General features: G+C 34.9%; 1 pseudogene; it reads left to right on the forward strand.

Moving 5' to 3' along the window:
* Positions 1 to 16,711: 16,711 nt before the first annotated feature.
* LOC131837233 (tubulin alpha-1A chain-like) lies at positions 16,712 to 18,030 on the forward strand (annotated as a pseudogene).
* The last annotated feature ends 309 nt before the right edge of the window (positions 18,031 to 18,339 follow it).

An 18,339-nucleotide genomic window follows, 5' to 3' on the forward strand; every position in this document is an offset into this window, starting at 1 on the left:
AAAAGAAGAATTGTTTAAAGGTTGGGAGGTTGTCCTAATGCCAAGTTTGAGAACTTAATGGAGTGCAGACAGTCTAAAATTGGAAATACAATGCAGTCTGCATGTTACTTATGAGAATGTCACATTCTCATTTTTAAATTTAATTTCTGAAAGTAGGAAAAAATAAAGCTGTTTAATTTTTCCATATTGCCACATGTCTCAAATTTAAATTCTAATTATGTTTCCTGTGTTCACTAATATTTCCATATGCTTCTATGAATGTTCACTACTTTTCAGGAATCTCCAGAAAATATATAAATTATTTATAAATTCTACTAATTCAGTGAAGACTTCAGAGTCACTAGTAAAGTGACAAAATATAGTGGGTAAAGGTATTTCTGCCAAGTGATTTGGCCTTGATTTCTATGAAAGCATATGCAAATATACAGACTGCAGACAAGGAAAACTCTTTTAGGCCAAACCATTTCTGAATTAGAATTAATTCAATTATTCTAAAGCTTATTATACAATTTATGGGTTATCTAGCCCTGTTTTATTTTTTCTTTCTGATCCTTGAATTTTGCCAAGTTTTCTGCTTATTATAATTCTTCCATAAAGTGCACCAGGGAAAAGAAAAAAAAAAAAAAAAAGAAAAAATGCTGGATCAAAATATGGCTATTTATGGAAATCTATCTCGCTTAGGAAAAAAATGTAAAGTAGAGGGTGAAATATTTGCTAAAATTAAATTGAAAGATTATAAGTGGGACTGAAGTGTATGTCCTTAATTATCTTAGAAAAGCAGGTGTAAATGTTTTTTGCTGTTTGCTGAGCTCCTTTTACAATTTAATTCTTTCTTTAACACTGTTTTCGCATATACAAACTTATAAGGAGCTTTAATTTTTTATTTTAAAGATTGATTGATTGATTTAAGTTGGGGGAGGGGCAGAGAGAGAGGGAGAGAGAGGGAGAGAGAGAGACTCTCAAGCAAATTCCCTTTTGTGTGTGGAGCCAGAGGCAAGGCTCAGTCCTGTGACCCTGAGATCACAACCTGAGCCAAAATCAAGCATCTGATGCTTAACTGACCTAGCCACCCAGGTGGCCCAACAAATTTTAAAGGAGCTTTAAAAACAAAAGACGTATAGTTACAGTTCCTGTGAGTGTAACACAAAACGGGTCCTGAAGCTTCACTCTTTTTTAATACCTCTTAAATATACATGAACAAACATACACAGATATGTGTGCACATTCATAAATCTATACTGATCCATACACATGTACACATACACTTGTATATACTCATATGCTCATACATACACAAACATGCATACACACACACACACACACTGGCCCCTTAAGAAAGGCCTTTGACCATCTGAGCAGAACTCTAGGACTGGATGCAGTTTGGAAATTATTGCTTTTAATCACAATGATTAGGTCATGAAACAAAGTTCCTTAATTTTGTAAGCATCAAAGAAGAGTAGCGGGTAGGAACATACACAAAAAGAATGAGTATCATAATCAGCTAAGGCAGAAAAAGAAATTAGTATGTTAAGTATAATGAAATACTTATTTATAATTATTACACAAATAAATGGACAGGAACGGCAATTATTTGTTGCACAAATATTAGCATTTTGTTGCACAACTTAATTGCACATATTAATGTGGACATCTACAAGAAAATGAGAAATGGCCAAAGACAGGAATCCTCTACTACTTTCTGAAGGACCCAGGATGAATAACATATCCAGACCCAGACAGTTTGACTCCATCAGTAGCAGATAGGTTTGAGCAGAAGGTCATGGAGGAATACTCTTCCTCCTTCTCACTCCTCAGTTTAGTAAGACACTTTGTTGGAACTGAAATGTGACTTCGCTTTGTTTACCTATGTCACATTTTTTTTTCCTCTATGAGGACAAAGTGCTTTACCTATATTAAAGCAGATTTTTTCAAACACTAACTCTGTCAACTGCTGATAAACTTTTTTTTAGTCTTTTTTTTATTATTAACATATAAGGTATTATTTGCCCCAGGGGTACAGGTCTGTGAATCATCAGGCTTACACACTTCACAGCACAAACCTTCCCTAATGTCCACAACCCAGCCACCCTCTCCATACCCCCTCTTCCCGACAACCTTCAGTTTGTTTTGTAAGATTAAGAATCTTTTATGGTTTTTCTCCCTCCTGATCCTATCTTGCTTCATTTTTCCCTTCCCTACCTCTGAAACCCCGCACTCTGCCTCTCAAATTCCTCATATCAGGGAGATCATGTGATAATTGTCTGCCTCTAATTGACTTATTTTGCTCAGCATAATACCCTCTAGTTCCATCCATGTCATTGCAATTGTCAATATTTCATTTCTTTTGATGGCTGCATAGTATTCAATTATGTATGTGTGTGTGTGTGTGTGTGTGTGTGTGTGTGTGTGTGTGTGTATACCAAATCTTTATCCATTCATCTGTTGATGAACATCTAGGTTCTTTCCATAGTTTGGCTATTGTGAACCTTGCTGCTATAAACATTGGGATGCACATGCCCCTTCGGATCACTACATCTGTAACTTTAGGGTAAATATCCAGTAGTGAGATTGCTGGGTTGTAGGGTAGTTCTATTTTCAAATTTTTGAGGAGCATCCATGCTGTTTTCCAGAATGGCTGCACCAGCTTGCATTCCCACCAACAGTATAGGAGGGTTCTCCTTTCACTGCATACTTGCCAGCATCTGTCATTTCCTGACTTGTTAATTTTAGCCATTCTGACTAGTGTGAGGTGATATCTCATTGTGGTTTTGATATGTATTTCCCTGATGCCAAGTGATGTGGAGCACTTTTTCATGTGTCTGTTGGCCATCTGGATGTCTTCTTTGCAGAAATGTCTCTTCATGTCCTCTGCCTATTTCTTAATTGGATTATTTGGTTTTTAGGTGTTGAGTTTGAAAAATTCTTTATATATTTTGGATACTAGCCCTTTATCTGATATGTTGTTTACAAATATCTTCTCCCATTCTGTCAGTTGTCTTTTGGTTTTGTTGACTGTTTCCTTTGTTGTGCAAAAACTTTTGATCTTGATGAAGTCCTAATAGTTCATTTTTGCCCTTGTTTCCCTTGCCTTTGGAGATGTTTCTAGGAAGAAGTTGCTGCAGCTGAGGTCGAAGAGGTTGCTGCCTGTGTTCTCCTCAAGGATTTTGAAGGATTCCTGTCTCACATTAAGGTCTTTCATCCATTTTGAGTGTATCTTTGTGTGTGGTGTAAGGAAATGATCCAGTTTCATTTTTCTGCATGAGGTTGTCTAAGTTTCCCAACACCATTTGTTGAAAAGACTGTCTTTTTTCCATTGGACATTCTTTCTTGCTTTGTCAAAGATTAGTTGACCATAGAGTTGAGGGTCTATTTCTAGGCTCTCTACTGATTCTCAATTGTTCCATTGATCTATGTGTCTGTTTTTGTGCCAGTACCATACTGTCCTGATGATGGCAGCTTTGTAATAGAGCTTGAAGTCTGGAATTGTGATGCCGCCAACTTTGGCTTTCTTTTTCAACATTCCTCTGGCTATTTGGAGTCTCTTCTAGTTCCATAAAAATTTTAGGATCATTTGTTTCATTTCTTTGAAAAAAGTTGATGGTATTTTGATAGGGTTTGCATTAAATGTGTAGTTTGCTTTAGGTGGCATAGACATTTCCACATTATTTGTTCTTTCAATCCACGAGCATGGAACATTTTTCCATTTCTTTGTGTCTTCCTCCATTTCTTTCATGAGTACTGTATCATTTATCATTTTCTGAGTACAGATTCTTTGCCTCTTTGGTTAGGTTTATTTCTAGGTATCTTATGGTTTTAGATACAATTGTAAATGGATTTGACTCCTTAATTTCTCTTCTGTCTTGCTGTTGGTTTATAGAAATGCAACTGATTTCTGTGCATTGATTTTATATCCTGACACTTTAATAAATTACTGTATGAGTTCTAGCAGATTTGGAGTGGAGTCTTTTGAGTTTTCCACATAAAGTATCATATCATCTGCAAAGAGTGATAATTTGACTTCTTCTTTGCTGATTTGGATGGCTTTAATTTCTTTTTGTTGTCTTATTGCTGAGGCTAGGACTTCTAGTTCTATGTTGAATAGCAGTGGTGATAATGGACGTCCCTGCCATATTCCTGACCTATCATATGGTACTTTCTTTTATTAATGTATTTTATCACATTGATTGATTTGCAGGTGTTGAACCAACATTGCAGCCCTGGAATAAATCCCACTTGGTCATGGTGAATAATCCTTTTAATGTACTGTTGGATCCTATTGGCTAGTATTTTGGTGAGAATTTTTGCATCTGTGTTCATCAAGGGTATTGGTCTGTCATTCCCCTTTTTTGTGGGGTCTTTGTCTTGGGACCAGGGCAATGCTGGCCTCATAAAATGTGTTTGGAAGTTTTCCTTCCATATCTATTTTTTGGAACAGTTTCAGGAAAATAGGTATTAATTCTTCCTTAAAGGTTTGGTAGAATTTCTCTGGGAAGCTGTCTGGCCCTGGGTCTTATTTGTTGGGAGATTTTTGATGACTGCTTCAATCTCCTTACTGGTGATGGGTCCATTCAGGTTTTCTATTTCTTCTTGGCTCAGTTGTGGAATTTATGTGTCTCTAGAAATGCATGCATTTTTTCCAGATTGTCAAATTTGCTGGTATATGCTTGCTCATAATATGTACTTATAATTGTTTGTATTTCTTTGGTGTTGATTGTGATCTCTCCTCTTTAATTAATTTGATAAGTGTGGTCAGAGGTTTATCAATCTTATTAATCCTTTCAAAGAACCAGCTCCTAGTTTCATTGATTTGTTCTACTGTTTTTTGTTTGTTTGTTTGTTTGTTTGTCTCTATTTCATTGATTTCTACTCTGATCTTTATTATTTCTCTTCTCCTGCTGGATTTAGGCTTTCTATGCTCTTCTTTCTCTAGTTCCTTTAGGTGTAGGGTTAGGTTGTGTACTTGAGACCTTTCTTGTTTCTTGAGAAAGGCTTGTATCACTATATACTTTCCTCTAAGGACTGCCTTTGCTGTTTCCCAAAGATTTTGAACAGTAGAGTTTTCATTCTCATTTATTTCCATGAATTTTTTCAATTCTTCTTTAACTACCTGGTTGACCCACTGATAAACTTTCTACATCAGTCAGGATGGTTTGGCTGCAAGTAAGAAAATACCCAAATGAAAGTACCTGTTTAAAGAAAAAGAAAAAAAAAAAGGAACATAATGAGAAATTCAGAGTGTAAGAGTTTTATAATTGATCATGAGGGTAAGTCTATAAATTCACTCTTTTTAGTTTTGCAATTCACCCCCACACTCATCCATGAGTGTTCCTTGTATAGAAAGCTCTATGATTCCACATTTGTAGAAGTAACCATTATGAGGGAAAAATATATGGGACTAACCCCTATAGGAATGTACCATTCAAAGTACCCTCCTCTCATGACCACTGTAATCTTCCCTCAGAAGAGGGATTTTGGGCCTTTCTGGATGTACATTTCCAAAAGGAGCTTGACACTTGTGGTTTCACCAACCCCACCCCAATTCCCCAGTGCTGACTTATTTTGTAAGTATTCTGTGATTTGCTAAGCTATTCTAAATTGTTCTGTCTTCTTTGTAGTTTCCAGAATGCTATGATCTCTTATTTTCTCTGATTTCTTACTGGTATAAGCCTTTTCTTTATTTTGTATTACCATTTTCTGTGGAATTTTGGGAAGAAGGCAGGAAAAATACACAAAATCAATATGCTAGGTTAACTACAGGTAATGTTTATATGGTGTAGGCAAAAACGCTGTAGAACTTACCAGGGATAAATACCTAAAACATTTTTAAAAACATCAACAAATAGTACTAATATTATTTTAACTCACTTAGACTGTACTGCCATCAACTTTGACAATGCTGCTGCTGACATTTGATGAGAACAAGCAGTGATTTATGGTAGACTATGAAGGTAAAATAAGTTAGTGTTCATTAACTGGCAAAACTATAGGATAAGAGAGGCTGACAAAACAATTTGTATTGATAAATTGTTGTGTACTTATTTGCAAGGCTAGCATAAATTACCTTATTTCTCAAGGTGCAAACAATAGATAGCAGGAGACCATTAGATGTAATGCCAAGCAGAGGGCCAGCAGAGCAATACAGCATCCTCAGGGCTTATTGTACGAGCACCATTAATTTACATTTTCTAGTGTGTGGTCTCATGTCTAAGAAAACTCAAAAGTTCAGTTCCAATAATTTTCAATGATAAAATAGTAATTGTTGAAAGGGACAAGACTAAATGTCTTTGTGCTATTATTTAGGGAAAAAGTCCTTTAGGTTCATAAAATTAATGTATTTTCCTTTGAATTCTAATATAAGTAAAGAACAATCATTTTGAGAAGATATTTGTTCAGTCATCATTATTTTTCATTGATTGGCCTTAATTTTATTTTATTTTATTTTTTAAAATATTTTATTTATTTATTTTTTTATTCATTTTACTTGACAGAGAGAGAGAGATCACAAGTAGGCAGAGAGGCAGGCAGAGACAGAGGGGGAAGCAGGCTCCCTGCTGAGCAGAGAGCCCAACGCGGGGCTCGATCCCAGGACACTGAGATCATGACCTGAGCCGAAGGCAGCGGCTTAATCCACTGAGCCACCCAGGCACCCCTAAAGATTTTATTTATTTGATAGACAGAGATTACAAGTAGGCAGAGAAGCAGGCATCCACTGAGCAGAGAGCCCAATGCAGGGCTCGATCCCAGAACCCTGGGATCATCACCTGAGCTGAAGGCAGAGGCTTAACCCACTGAGCCATCCAGGTGCCACATTGACCCCAATTTTAAAACAGATTATTTTAGATGGGAAATTCATTATTTGTCAAGCTCAAATTTTAAAAAGATTCAGTTAAGTAACTCTTTCTGCCAATTTCAGGAATGCTTGTATGTGGCAAAACATTAAAATGTTTGAAACACAAGGTTATTATAACTGTGGTTGAATGTGCTAATGGAAATTATAAGAATTAAAGTAATTCCCCCATATGTTAACACACAATCACAGAGTTATATGGGAGTTTGAACTTTATCATCAATTAGAAAATGAATATAGAATCTATTGCAGATTAGATTAAAAAGCAACTACTCAAACTTGAATATAAAAAGTATCCTTAATTTCATCCTGTAAAATAGTTCCATCATTCTGAACATGTTATTGATGAAACGTTTTAAATAAAATTACAAATTTCCATTTTATTTCTCAATCCTTTGATGCAAAAAAAGATAAAACATCTGGGTAGATAGGGAACACAGAACATTGGATGTCACACCCACTGAGTTTCATATTGAGATTTATGGTCTGTGTCTTGATTCTGTGGGAAGGCTGAATTCTATTCTAGTATTCTACTCTATGATTAATTCTTTATATATGCTCTATAGCCTACATTTTCTCCACAATCTCCAAGTCTCCCCAACAGGTTCCATTCAAGTCATGTAGGCCATTCTTTCTTCTTTTAGCAGTTGGCATCTACCTCAGTTTAAAACATAGTAAATTCAACTGTCATTTCAAAGTACAACCAAAAATATGCTCCAAATAATGATTAAAGATGTCCAACAGAGACTGCCAAATTTATACACTTTTCATATGAAGTGAATTTGCTTTTTTCGTAAGGCAATATTAATGTCTTGATGGTTTCAAAGTCCTAATTATAGATTAGTTTAAAAGAAGACAATACAATATTGGAAGCAAGTTATTAGTTATTATGTAATTTAGGTAATTTTGATAGACTAGAAATACTTACTACTTTTCATGCTAATAAGAATCCATTTTGTGACCCTAAAGAGTTATTTCATAAATCTAGATCTTGAATTACTCTTCTATAAAAATCACTAAGAAAAAAAGAAATATATGAGTTTTGTCAGTTTTTGTCTGATAAAATAATGGAGGAAAAAAAGTTGAGAACTTATCAGGTTTATCAGATGTCTAATCAGATTTTATTTACTTTGCTAGCTCTAGGTAAATGTTATTTTAAATTATGAATTTACATCAATCTAAAAGAATATGCATGATTTGTTGTTAAAAATATGAATACACAAGGGGAATAAGAAAATGCTTGAGACATATAACAAAAGAGTGTACCTTCACAATCTAATAAATCATTAGATAAGATGGCTCAGACTTCCCATATTTGTAAAATGTAATTTGTGCTCCTATTCATTTCAAAGCTTTTCTCTTTGAATACACAACTAATTTTATTCTTCAATGTATGTTCACCATTAATTCCTTCCTTTAGTTAAATATGTATATGAATATAACAAGAAGGTTTAGTACTAAAAAAATCATTTGGGGAGAGAGCAAGATGAAATCTGTTCATTACTAACCATTTATCAAAATTGTGTAGTTTGTGTTTAATCTTCCAAGAATAGATCAACTTTTCATCATGACACAAATCTGTAGTAAAAATTACAGCACTTCACTTACTGATTTTTAAAGAAAAATAACCCTTATAAATCAAATGGCTAGGCTATAAAAATTTGGTAGAGCAAAGTGATTTTTAAAATCCTGATTTGCTATACAAATTTAAAACACAACTTCCTCTTAAACTAGGATAAATACATTTCACATGCTCCTTTCCCAAAATAAATTCCCCAATATCATTGGTAGTGAGATTGAGGAGAACTACATATGTTATATTAATTTAAAAATTATGTATTGGCCTTTTCTAATATTCAAAGCATTGGAATTGATTAAAGAATGGAGATACTGAAGAAATCAAACTTAATACACCATTATTATTGGCTTCTATTTCCACGTAGGGGAAGAAATATTTTTTAATTTACAGTTTTATTAAATTTAGTATAAAAAGCAAACCTCTATCAGTGTTTCTTTTAAGGTATAAAATATTCATTTGATATTAAAAAATTCAATTTTGCACTTACAAATTTACACATATATGGATACTATTCTGGGAACGTACACCATGAACCATGTATGGTGTTTTCCTGTAGGCTGGGGAAAGACCTACTTTTCATTAGGTTTTGCTTTTGTTCTATTTTAATGCATTTTGTTCATGGCATGTATTACTTTCTAAATCCATCTTACTTAGGTGTAATTTACTATAGTAAAGCACAATCAAGTAAAATGTGTAGATTCAGGTGAATTTTTTTTTTACAAATAACTTACAACGTCATAACCTCATTTTCCATCAAGCAGCTACTGATCTTATTCACATCATGATAGGTTACTTTTGTCTCTTCTAGAACTTTTTTATAAATAGAATCATACCATATGCGCTCTATGTTTTTACTTTCATTCACTCTGCATAATGGTTTTTAAGATTTATTCATTTTGTTACCTGTATCAGGTAGTGTGTTCTTTTTTAATGCTTGTCAGTTGTATTCTATTGAATAAATATACCTCTATCAGTTTATCCATTTACCTGTTGATGGATATATGCGCTATCTGTAGTTTATAGCTCCTATGAGCAAATGTATATGAACATGAGGAGTTATTGTAGAGTTGTAAGGTTTTATTTCTCCTGGCAAAATACCTGAAGTAGGATTGTATGATAAGTGTATTTTAATGTTATAAGACATTGGAAATCAATGTTAAAAGGGACCATACCATTTTGTATTTCTAGAAGAAATGTATGAGAATTGTTTGCTCCCTATCTTCACCAATACTTGGTATTGCCATTTTTAAAAAAAAATTTAGCTATTCAGATGTGTGTGTGTGTGCAGAAATATATTGTGTCTTATTTTGCATTTCCCTTAATAGCTAAAGATATTGAGCATCTTTTGCCCACTTTCATTTGGTTATTTGTCTTCTAATTATTATAAGATGTTTTTATATATTTTTATTAAAAAAACCTTTGCATTATTAAATAATGTAAATATATTCTGTCATTTGGCTTTCTTTTTCACTTTTTAATGTTGCCTGTTGAAAAGGATTTTTTTTTTAATTTCTTTTCAGCATAAAAGTATTCATTGTTTTTGCACCACACCCAGTGCTCCATGCAAAACGTGCCCTCCCCAATACCCACCACCTGGTTCGCCCGACCTCCCACCCCCCGCCCCTTCAAAACCCACAGATTGTTTTTCAGAGTCCATAGTCTCTCATGGTTCACCTCCCCTTCCAATTTCCCCCAACTCCCTTCTCCTCTCTGTCTCCCCATGTCCTCCATGCTATTTGTTATGCTCCACAAATAAGTGAAACCATATGATAATTGACTCTCTCTGCTTGACTTATTTCACTCAGCATAATCTCTTCCAGTCCCGTCCATGTTACTACAAAAGTTGGGTATTCATCCTTTCTGATGGAGGCATAATACTCCATAGTGTATATGGACCACATCTTCCTTATCCATTTGTCCATTGAAGGGCATCTCGGTTCTTTCCACAGTTTGGCAACTGTGGCCATTGGTGCTATAAATATTGAGGTACAGATGGCCCTTCTTTTCACTACATCTGTATCTTTGGGGTAAATACCCAGGAGTGCAATTGCAGGGTCATAGGGAAGTTCTATTTTTAATTTCTTGAGGAATCTCCACACTGTTCTCCAAAGTGGCTGCACCAACTTGCATTCCCACCAACAGTGTAAGAGGGTTCCCCTTTCTCCACATCTTCTCCAACACATGTTGTTTCCTGTCTTGCTAATTTTGGCCATTCTAACTGGTGTAAGGTGGTATCTCAATGTGGTTTTAATTTGAATCTCCCTGATGGCTAGTGATGATGAATATTTTTTCATGTGTCTGATAGCCATTTGTATGTCTTCATTGGAGAAGTGTCTGTCCTTATCTTCTGCCCATTTTTTGATATGATTGTCTGTTTTGTTTGTGTTGAGTTTGAGGAGTTCTTTATAGATCCTGGATATCAACCTTTTGTTTGTACTGTCATTTGCAAATATCTTCTCCCATTCCATGGGTTGCCTTTTTGTTTTGTTGACTGTTTCCTTTGCTGTGCAGAAGCTTTTGATCTTGATGAAGTCCCAAAAGTTCATTTTCACTTTTGTTTCCTTTGCCTTTAAAGACATATCTTGAGGGCGCCTGGGTGGCTCAGTGGGTTAAGCCGCTGCCTTCAGCTCAGGTCATGATCTTGGGGTCCTGGGATCGAGGCCCGCATCGGGCTCTCTGCTCAGCAGGGAGCCTGCTTCCCTCTCTCTCTCTGCCTGCCTCTCCATCTACTTGTGATTTCTCTATGTCAAATAAATAAATAAAATCTTAAAAAAAAAAATAAAGACATATCTTGAAAGAAGTTGCTGTGGCTGATATCAAAGAGGTTACTGCCTATGTTCTCCTGTAGGATTCTGACAGATTCCTGTCTCACGTTGAGGTCTTTTATCCTTTTTGAGTTTATATTTGTGTATGGTATAAGAGAATGGTCAAGTTTCATTCTTCTACATATAGATGTCCAGTTTTCCCAACACCATTTATTGAAGAGACTGTCTTTTTTCCGCTGTATATTTTTTCCTGTTTTGTCGAAGATTATTTGCCCATAGAGTTGAGGGTCCATATCTGGGCTCTGTAATCTGTACCACTGGTCTATGTGTCTGTTTTTATGCCAGTACCATGCTGTCTTGGTGATCACAGCTTTGTGGTAAAGCTTGAAATCAGGTAACGTGATGCCACCAGTTTTATTTTTGTTTTTCAACATTTCCTTAGCAATTTGGGGTCTCTTTTGATTCCATACCAATTTTAAGATTATTTGCTCCAGCTCTTTGAAAAATACCGGTGGAATTTTTATCAGAATGGCATTAAAAGTATAGATTTCTAGGCAGTATAGACATTTTAACAATGTTTATTCTTCCAATCCAAGAGCATGGAATGGTCTTCCATCTTTTTGTGTCTTCTTCAATTTCTTTCTTGAGTGTTCTTTAGTTCCTCGAGTACAGATCCTTTGCCTCTTTGGTTAGGTTTATTCCCAGGTATCTTACGGTTCTTGGTATTATAGTAAATGGAATCGATTCTCTAATTTCCCTGTCTGTATTTTCTTTGTTAGTATATAAGAAAGCCACTGATTTCTGTACATTGACTTTGTATCCTGCCACGTTACTGAATTGCTGTATGAGTTTTAGTAGTTTGGGGGTGGAGTCTTTTGGGTTTTCCATATAAAGAATCATGTCATCTTCAAAGAGAGAGAGTTTGAATTCTTCATTGCCAATTTGGATACCTTTTATTTCTCTTTGTTGTCTGATTGCTGTTGCTAGGACTTCTCATAATATGTTGAACAAGAGTGGTGAGAGTCGGCATCCTTATCGTGTTCCTGATCTCAACGGGAAGGTTGCAAGCTTTTGAAAAGGATTTTTAAATGAAGTTCAATTTATTCTTTTTTGTTTTTCTTTTTGTTTTCACATGTGGGGGTTTTTGTCCTAAGAAACTTTGGCTGACATTCCATTCACAATGAATTTCTCTTATGTTTTCTTCTAGAATTTTACAGTTTTAGATTTTTATTTAGGCTTATGATTCATTTTTAGTTAATTTGTCATATTTTTATTGGGTGAGGACTGAAGTTCATTTCTTTTTTTATAGACATACCCAGGTATTTAGCACAGTGTGCAGAAAATACAATCTTCCTAAATTGAATTACAGTGGTACCTTTGTTAAATCAATTGATCATTTAAATGTGTGTCTATTTATGGATTCTATTCTGTGGTATTGACTTTTTTTCCTAGGCTTAAGCCTATATGATACACTGCTAAATTTATTAATTTATTATAGCATGTCTTGAAATAAAATAGTATACACCCTTCAATTTTGTTCTGTTGTTTTAAAATTGTCTTGACTATTCTGGGTTCTTTACATTTTCACATAAATGTTAGAATTAGTTATGTAAACAAGCATATTTGCAAATAAGGATGGTTTTATTTCTTCATTTCCAGTCTATATGACTTTTACTATATTGTTTGCCTTCTTGCATTTACTAGGATCAAGATAATGAGGGCAGATTTGTTTTTTACATTTCCCTGATTTCCTGATTTTCTTAATTTTAGGGGTTAGAAGCCAATCTTTTACCACTAAGTATGATGTTATTTCTGTCTTATGAGAAATTTTAAAATTTTACCTAAGTTTTATAACTAATTTGATAAATTGTTCATGACAGTCCCCTCTTATCTAATTAATATCTGAGAACTAAAGGGTGAACAGTGATGCCCCCTAACTTTGACTGACTGTTTTTCTCATGGATCACAATCAGGCATTGATTATTATAACAAATATGAAAATAGCTATTTCTTAAATTTGTCAAATTTTCTAGTTGAACATTACAGAAAGGCAAGACTAGAACAAATTATTCATTATGATTTCAGGAGAAAGTATGTGAGGTTTGTAACTATAAACATACCCCATTTAATAAATGCAGGATAATTCAGGTTTTCTATGGCATATTGTTTATTTTGATAAGTTGGTTTTAACTTAAGATAATTAACATTAAGTATGTAATTATCTGCATCCTATCCTCCATTATTCTTTTTTTTTTTTTTTTTTTTTTTTTTTTTAAAGATTTTATTTATTTATTTGACAGACAGAGATCACAAGTAGGCAGAGAGGCAGGCAGAGAGAGAGAGGAGGAAGCAGGCTCCCCGCTGAGCAGAGAGCCCGATGCGGGACTCGATCCCAGGACCCTGAGATCATGACCTGAGCCGAAGGCAGCGGCTTAACCCACTGAGCCACCCAGGCGCCCATATCCTCCATTATTCTTACTCTTCTTTTCATCTAGGATCTATAAAGTTGCCTCATTCATTTGTGATGTTATTGCTTACTGTTTTCTTTTCCTCATCATCAGTCTACCTAGAGGTTCATGGCTTTATTTTTACTTTTTCAAGGATGCAAGGATTTTCCAAAAATTTTTATCTATCATGTGTTATTTTGTCATTGTATTGATGTTTATTTTCTGTTCATAATTTTCTACCTTCTAATTTCATTTTAATTTCTATGTTTATCTAGTTTCTTAATTTGATAGTTTAAATCATTGATTTTAACCATTCTTCATTGTAATAAAATACTAAAATATAAATTTTTACCTGACATTGCTTGAACTGTATTCCTCAAACTTTATTATGTTATATTTCATAATAACACCATTCAATTTTCTTATCATCTCTAGTAACTTTTCTGATTTCTTCCTTAACTCATTGTCAACTATTCAGAAGTCCATTACTTAATTTCCAAATATCTGGGAATACTCCAGATGTATTTTGGTTATTGATTCATAGTTAAATGTTATCTCTCCAAAGAAACATTTTCTATGAATTCAGTCCTTGTAGGTTCACTAAGACTTGTTTTATGGTCCATGATATTGTTTATTTTATGAATATCCATTTTCATTTTAAAATAATATGTACTCTGAAATTATTAAATGTAGTGTCTTATTAATATTAAAGATGTTCATGATAATTCTAAGTTTTGTATATCCTTAACGATTTTCTGGGTATTTGTTCCGTCCAGTGTGACAGAACACAAGTGTGTTCTCACACAAGTGTGATGAGAGAAAGGTTGAAAGGTTGAAGGTTGAAATTGAAATTTGAAATTTCTAACTATATGTGTGAATTTCACAGTTTATTTTTCACACCAGTTTATTATCTTTTTTTTAAAGATTTTATTTATTCATTTGACAGACGGAGATGACAAGTAGGCAGAGAGGCAGGCAGAGAGAGAGGAAGGGAAGCAGGCTCCCTGCTGAGCAGAGAGCCTGATGTGGGGCTCAATCCCAAGACCCTGAGATCATGACCTGAAATAGAGGCAGAGGCTTTACCCCATTGAGCCACCTAGGTGCCCCTACACTAGTTTATTATCTTTTAAAGTATCTTGAACTTCATTGTTAGATGCACAGACATTTCGATTTGCTTCTCTTCTTGTTTTTTTAACTTTCTCAAAATAAATACCTTTTCATATCTTCTAATATTCCTTAAACTAAAGCACATTTTGATATTAATAGAGCTCTTCAACTTTGTAATGATTAGTGTTTGCATCTTATAGCTTTCCCCCATTCTTGTACTTTTAAACTATCCATGCCTTTATATTTAAATTTTAGGCAATTTTAATATCATATTGTTGTCTTCCATATGTTTATATTTTATTATATACATTTACCTTATTTGTAATTTTTCATTCCTTGAGCAGGTACATTTTCTAACTAGAATTTTTTTCCTTTCAGCCTAAAGTACTTATTATTTTATAGTATAGGTCTGTTCTAAATAATATATTTTCTCCTTTTACTTATTCATTGCCAAATATTCTGTATCTACACAATAGAGAATCATGGTAAAAGACAAAAATCTTGTGTACCCACTGCAACCAATATTAATAATTTAAATAATATTATATTTTGTAGATAGAATGCAGTGATAAAATATACTCAAATTCACTTAAACATTCTCTGGCTAATAGACATTTAAGTTGATCCTTTCCTCTCCTCCTTTCCCTCCAGCAAATATTGATATAACAAATATTCTTGTGAATACTTCTTGGTACAGATGATTTTAAGGTTCTCCAAAGTGTATAATTTGAGTAGAACTGTAGAGCCAAGGCTTAGGTACCTCTTCAAAACTATTATTCATTGCCTACTTGATTATAAGGCTACTTTACTAATTCTCTGCATAATCGGGGTGAAATTAGGGATTAGTATACAGACTTGTTACGATATATTATATAATAGTCCAGTTTTCAACAAAGCTTAGGTAATATAGAAAGAAATAGAAAAGTGTGGCCCATTTGACAGGAAAAAAATAAAAAAAGACAGTAGAAACTGTTTGGGGAGGTCCCAGGTGATGGACTTAGCAAGAAAGACTGCTAAACTACTTTAAAAATGTTCAAAGAATTAAAGGCAACCATACCAAAAGAAAATAAAAGAAAATGTGATGAAATTATTTAATCAAATAGAGAACATAAAGAAACAGATAGAAATTATTAGATAATCAACAAATAAAAACTTCAGAAATTCCAGAATTCCTAAAATTTTATGTCCAACACATTAAACTATATCAATAGATATATCAATAGATATTATACCGTCTAAATGGAAAGGGAAAAATAATAAAGAAAAAACAAGCAGTGTTTCAGAAAAACGTGAAACATCATCAGGCATAAGATTGTATGTACAGAAGGAGAAAAGAACCATAAAAAGAAAAAAGAGGGGAAAAATGTTGACTATGTAAAAATAAAAAGATTATAAAGGACTGCTATCAGTAATTGTATGCCAACATATTAGAAACTCTAGATGAAATGGATGAATTTTTTAAAAGACACAAACTATTGAAAATTACTCAAGAAGAAATAAATTCTAAATAGATCTATAACAAGTAAATAGACTTATTGGTATTTTTATGACTTTCCATAAAGAAAAGAACAAACCCAGATGACTTTACTAGTGAAATCTACCAAACACTTAAAGAACAAAGTGTAATCTTAATAAGCTCTTCCAAAACCAAAAAGAAGAAGAAGAAGAAGAAGAAGAAGGAGGAGGAGGAGGAGGAGGAGGAGGAGGAGGAGGAGGAGGAGGAGGAGAAGGAGAAGGAGAAGGAGAAGGAGAAGGAGAAGGAGAAGGAGAAGGAGAAGGAGAAGGAGAAGGAGAAGGAGAAGGAGAAGGAGAAGGAGAAGGAGAAGGAGGAGAAGGAGAAGGAGAAGGAGGAGAAGGAGAAGAAGTGAAGAGGGAGTGCATTATTTACCTTAACTCAGCTTGTTGGGGACAGTAAATGGGATCCTGGTGTGCTCCTGTAGCTTGTACTTGCTAACCCATAGCCACCATGTGTAAATGCATCTCCATCTACATTGGTTATGCTGGTGTCCAGATTGGCAATGCCTGCTGGGAGATCTGTTGCCTGGAACATGGCATCCAACCCAATAGCCAGTAGCCAAGTGACAAGACCATTGGAGGAGGATATGACTTCTTCAACACCTTCTTCAGAGAGATGAGTGCTGGTAAGCATGTGTTCAGGGTGGTGTTTGTAGACTTGGAACCAACTGCCAGCTATTTCACCTTGAGTAGCTCATCATAAGCAAAGAGGATGTTGCCAATAACTTGCTCCAGAGCACTACACCATTGGCAAGGAGATTATTGACTTTGTCTTGGATAAAATTTTTTAAAAAATGGCCAACGAGTACACAGATCTTTTGGGATTCTTGGTTTTCCACAGCCTTAAAGGGGGAATTGGTTCTGGGTTTACCTCCCTGCTGGGGGAATGTCTCTCTTTCAATTATGGCAAGAAGTCTCAGCTAGGGTTCTCCATTTACTCATTACTCTCAGGTTTCCACAGGTATAGTTGAATCCTGCAACTCTATCCTCACTAACCGCACCACCCTGGGGCATTCTGTGCCTTCATGGTAGATAATGAGGCCATTTAGACATCTGTGATAGAAACCTCACTTTTGAATATCCAACCTACATTAACCTAAATAGGCAATAGGACAAACTATGTCCTCTGTCATAGCTACCCTCATACTTGATGGAACCCTGAATATTGATCTGACAGAATTTCAGACCAGTCTGGTCCCCTCTACCAACAACCACTTCCCTCTAGTTACATATGCTCCTGTCAGTTCTGCTGAGAAATCCCACATGAATAACTTTCTGTAGCAGAGATCACCCAGTGCATGCTTTGAGCTAGCACTCAAAAAATTTTGAAATGAAAAAAAATCATTTCAACCAGATGATGAAATGTGACCTTCACCATAGTAAATACATGGCTTGGTGCCTGTTGTACCATGATAACATGGTTCCCAAAGATGTCAATGCCACCACTGCCATCATCAAGGCCAAGAGTTGCATCCAGTTTGTGGATTGGTATCTCACTAGTTTCAAAGTTGGTGTTAATTACTAGCCTCCTTCTGGTACCTTTTGGAAACCTGGCCATAATACAGCAAGCTATATGCATGCTGAGCAACAAAACACCATTGCTGAGGCCTGAGATGGTCTGGACCACACGTTTGACCCGATGTATGCCAAGTATACCTTTGTTCAAAAGTATGTGGGTGAGGAGAGTTTTCTGAGGCCTGGAAGGACATGGCTGCCCTTGAGAAGGATTTTGAAGAGGTTGATGTGGATTCTGAAGAAGAGGGATACTAATTATCATTCCTTTCAGTCCTGTAACACATCACACTCAGAACTTCAGGGTCAACATTAGTCTAAAGGCATTAACACTTCTAGTTTACCTTCACTTTTTACTATAATCTTGTCTTACTTTTCCATGTGTACCTAGAAGGTTTTTCTATTATGTCTCAAAGTAAAGTGTTTTTTTTTAAATATTTTATTTATCTATGTGAGAGAAAGAAAGAGAGAGAGAGAGACTGAGAGGGGAGAAGGTCAGAGGGAGAAGCAAACTTCCTGCTAAGCAGGGAGCCCAATGTGGGACTCCATTCTGGGACTCAAAGTTAC

Source organism: Mustela lutreola, chromosome 7, assembly GCF_030435805.1.
Source record: "Mustela lutreola isolate mMusLut2 chromosome 7, mMusLut2.pri, whole genome shotgun sequence".
Taxonomy (NCBI): domain Eukaryota; kingdom Metazoa; phylum Chordata; class Mammalia; order Carnivora; family Mustelidae; genus Mustela; species Mustela lutreola.